Source organism: Triticum aestivum, chromosome 3A, assembly GCF_018294505.1.
Source record: "Triticum aestivum cultivar Chinese Spring chromosome 3A, IWGSC CS RefSeq v2.1, whole genome shotgun sequence".
NCBI classification, from domain to species: Eukaryota; Viridiplantae; Streptophyta; class Magnoliopsida; order Poales; family Poaceae; genus Triticum; species Triticum aestivum.
In genome coordinates, this window is record NC_057800.1 from 75,767,642 (window position 1) to 75,772,621 (window position 4,980).

Here is a 4,980-nt window from a genome sequence, read left to right on the forward strand (position 1 = left end):
ATAGGCCAACCTCCCCAAATGTTTTTTTTTTTGCGAGAACCTCCCCAAATGTTTGTGGATGCGTTTAAATTTACTTCTTAAATTCATACTAAATCATGCAACGCACATAACCTATGTAAATACATGCCACATAGATGGCCGAACCGCCACCTCCGACATGCCAGCTGCCACCTAGCGGATGGCCGCCTCCTGCGGTGAGTACGGCTCCTCGTCGGACTCCATGTCAACAAAAATTGCATCCACCTCCACCCATCGGTCACGGATGTAACAACGGTTTGTCTCCGCCTCTGCCTCCAAGCGGATGGAGTCCAGAATGGCCCGTTGCTCTACCGCATCCTCCGCTAGGGCGACCTCAAACTCGGCCAGCGTGTCGCGTCCGACGCTTGCTCCTCCTCCTCCTCTAGATAGTCCGAAGGCAAGCTAGATAGTCTAGGAGCTTCAGTTGGCGCTCCGGAGTGAGCAGAGTGTAGGTGGTTATCCATTATCAGGCCATATCTACGGACAACGAGCTGCGAGTGGATGGGTGTGGATGGCGGCGCGGAGGGGAGAAAAATGGGATGCGGCTAGGGTTGTTGGTCGTTGTCTGACTTAAATAGCCGTACTGGGCCCTCAGGTGGCACGCCGTAGTGGCGCCACGCGGTGCTTCCTCATCAAAAATTAAAGGAGACGCCGTAGGACCGATGGGTTTCTGAGTGTTTCCGTGTGGGTCCTTGCGGCCAGTCTGATGTGACGGAAACGTTCGGGCCTCTCCATACCCACCTCAGATATGAACAAGATATAAAGTGTATCAGTCAGCCCGGATGCTGAAACCGGTACGAGGAGTTCGTCCATGTCGGATTTTTTTATCAATCAGTAATGGGGTTGTCCGTCCAGACGTAGAGGAGGTTTGGGAAGCTGTGTTGTAGATGCTCTGACGCACTAGCAACTTTGACAAGCGAGAAGATGGCTGGCAAGTTTTTGTGCCAGAGCTAGGAATCGTTGTTGTGATTTAATGACGGTTGGATTGCCACAGTAATTTTTTGATGCGTAGGCGGCTAAGTTTAAGGCCAACTCTAACGCGTGAACCTATTTGGTCCGGCAGCATCTGTTTGGGTCAAAACAGACACAAATCGCAGTCCAGCGCGCGCCTGTAAACGAATGGACGCCTGTTTTTTGTCCGTTATCAATCCATTTTCGATCCAAATTTAAGACGTGTTTGCGTCCAAACGGACATCGCGCGGACGGGTGGGGGCATCCTCTTTCTCCTCTCCTGGACCGCCCATCGGTGGTAAAGTTCCCTTTCCCCCTTCCCTACTTGGCTTTGCACCCCCCCTCCCCCCGCGTCATAGCTGCCGCCCATATTCCGACCACTCCTTCGCTGTGCAGGCCAGCCGCCCAAGCTCCGACGAATCCACACAAATCCCCCCGCCCCGCCGGTCGCTTTCAGAGGAGTTCTTGCCCGTGTTTGTGAGCTTTCTTTGCCACCTCCGGTACCAAAGAAACCAAGGCCGTCGGCGAGCCCATCGGCCCCAACACCGTCCGCTTCGTGCTGCAAGGCTGCCTGTCGTTGCGCGTCTCTGCTTCTAGAGGCCCGCTGCCTTCACGGGGCGACCGATCTGCTCTTCACCGGCTGCATCTCCATCACGACCGCAAGGTGTTCGACACTTTGCTCGCAAGGTACCATGAATATTGGGGACGAGTATTTTTTTTAACGACTCCATTTGTTCATCGGATGACGAAGAGCTTGTGGTTGTTGCATTGATCGTCAATAACCACATTGCTAGGCAGCGGCCTAGGTTCAGGGGATCAATCTCGGGCCATACTCCAGCGTTGAACCGCAACAGAGAGAGTTGTCATGCCCTGCTCCACGCGATTACTTTGAGGATTCCGCGCTCTTCAAACACCATCTTTCTTACACCCCTTCCGGATGGCTTATGTGTAAATAGATGATAATTAATGCACCGCAATCATGTAAATTTACGTATATAATACCATGGTAACTTTGACCTTCGGGGAGGGGAAGAGGCGTTGAAACAGACCTGATTTTTGTCTGTAAATAGCCTGTTATTTTTACGCACCGCGGATCTAATAAGTTACGCGCAAGCACGATGGTAACGTTGACCTAGGTAAGAAGGATTGTTGAAGTATACACCGGTAATTTCTATGAAAATAACATGGTAGGTTTTGAATGACAGACCTGATAACTTACGTTTAAAAATCATGGTATCTTGGACATTAACATTTAACAACCCGATATGTTTAGCATGAGTAGCCTGATAAGTTTAGCATAAGTACTAACTTTAGTACAAAGTCGAGTCACTTATTTTGAGACGGAGGAAGTATTTATTAATCTTCCAAGTTTACCTCTTTATTAATCTACATACTCCGCCTTCACTACGCACTCTGAAACGTCCACGTGTTTGAGTAGCGCGCGCGTACGTGCCGGTGGAGGCTGCTGCTAGGAAGCTGGGATCGAGGAAGACGAAAGCAGACGCATGGAAGGATAGGGAGAAGCATCCAAAAGCTAGCCAAAGTCGGCATGGATCGAAGGCAGCTAGCGCGCGCATAGGGTGAGCCTGAGCCTGAGCCAGGAAGTCAGAGATGCTTTCTTTCTAGTACCCCTCCCCATCCCATAGCTTTCGATCATGTGCATGGCACGAAAAGCAGCCGTATTATATCCGGATCAGATGGCGCGGTGCGAACCTCTTTTCTTCCTCTTTTCTCCCCTCGGTTGGCCTTTCCAACAAGATAAGAAAACTAGAAAAGTGCATCGTCTCGATCGGTGCATGGAGTCCTCCGGTGCATGCATGCATGCACGCACGCACGGCGCAAGGAGGACGGAAAGGAATGCCGTGCGTGCGTGCTACACGTACACGGCCTTGCATGTGAAATAAGATGGTGTTTGGTTCAGAAGTCCTAGAACTTTTTTTAATTTTAAGGACTAACCAAAAAAAACTCTTCAATAGAATTTTTTTTTAGTCTTTGTAGAAAAAATTCTTTCTGTTCGGTTTCTAGAGACTTTTTCGGGGCTTTTTCTATTCTCTGTGACGCACATGCACGCTCGTGCGTGCAGGGATGCCAAAACTTTGGGAGGGAGACGAAGAGACCGATCTATCCACCCCGATCGATGCGATGTGATGTGATGCGATGCGGACCGTGCGGTGAACGCTAGCATACATACGTGTGTGCTTTGTTTGGAGCACGCAGATCGAGTACGCCATGTCGATCGACCGGCACGTCGCCTCACCGTGGAAAAACTTCGCACCCATGTGCACCAGCACCACCGGTCGACACCTCTTTCCGGTACATACGTTATGCACCGTCCATGGTAATTACGTGAACCTCACCGGACATACATGGCTTTACTTCGAGAAGAAAGGATGTGTGGATGCATGGGGTTGATTAACGTGGTAGTAGTAGTGGTGCAATGATGAGCGTGACGCCGACGGCTGGCCATGGCGCAGGGCACAAGTGTCCGGCTGTCCGCGATCACGGGGAACTAGACGAGCCGTGCACGCCGGCGCGCCACGCCCGCCCTACGTACGCGCGGGAGACGGGATGAGATGACGCGCCGGGTCGGTCGGTCGATGGGTCAACCTGCCCCGCGCTGCGCTGCGCGGAGAGCACGTTGTGCGAGCGACGTGTGCGGCTCTCCGTGCGCCTCTTATCGCCTTCTTCGAACCGCTAAATTTATTTTCTAGGGGAGCTGCTGCTGCTGTACTGTTGAGTATATTGTGTACGTGTATATTTATGTATAGGGTCTATTTTTTTTTTATAGTTAACATTGAGGCCCATCTCTATACTTATATATACGTGCTGGTGCATCGATCAATATATTACGATTGCACAGCCCATAGCTTATCCTTCTACATGATATCTATCGCAGCACGATCCTAAACCCTATGCCGCCGCCGTTGCCGCACCTCTACGCGCCGCCGCCGCCGCTAGTCCATTGCTTCCGCTCCCTCTCGGCTACCCCGCTGCATCTTTCCCGCACGCCCAGCCAACTCCCGCACGCCACCGCTTCGCTGCCTCTTTCCCTACGCCAACTCCCGCACGCCACCGCCTCGCTGCCTCTTTTCCTGCGCCGCTCGTACGCACCGCTCGGCTTCCGCATCGCTGCTCCAGCATCGCTGCCTGCACCGCTTGCACGCAGCGCTGCTCCCTGCGCCGCTTGCTGTTTCGCACGTCGCGTCATCTTCTGCCAGCGCCGCTCTTGCACCACGCTCCCTGCGCCACGCCTCACAAACCCTAAACCTAGTCATGAGTTCCTCCTCCCCCACCGTCTCCAACCCGTTTGTCGGTCCCGATGTCACTCTCGTCCGCGATCTTAATATCCACGAGCACGTCCCGGTGAAACTTGATCAATCCACCGCCTCCTACTCCGCCTGGAAGCGGTATTTTTCGCTGGTGTTCCGCGAGTACCTTCTTCATGGCCACGTTGACGGCACCGTGGACTCGGCCCTCGTGATCCATGACGAAGAGTGGATGATCCTCGACGCCACCATCATCCGTTGGTTCTATCTCATCATCTCCACCGACCTCTTTCACACCGTGGTGGACGACGAGGACGACGCCCATGCGGTCTGGACCAAGTTCAACGGCCTCTTCACCGACAACCGGCTGCAGCGCAAGGTCCTGCTCTACGATGAGTTTTTACGGGTGCCAGCAACTTGACTCATCCATTGATGTTTTTTGCATGCGCCTCAAGAAGCTCGCCGATGAGCTCCGTGATCTTGGGGAAAAGATTGGCGACGAGCTCCTCATCAGCACCCTCTCCGACGGCCTCAACGAGGATTTCGGGAACGCCGCCTCCAACCTCACCCTCATCCCGGAGCCTACCTTCGCTAACGTGGTCGCGTACCTCAAGTTGGAGGAGCGCCGGATGCGGGTGGCGCGAACTCGCGCGACCCACACCGCCCTCGTCGTCGGCACCCGCGGGGGTTCCGCCCGCCACCGCCGCGCCTGACGCCGCCACAGCCGGCGGCGCCCGCCTTCCCG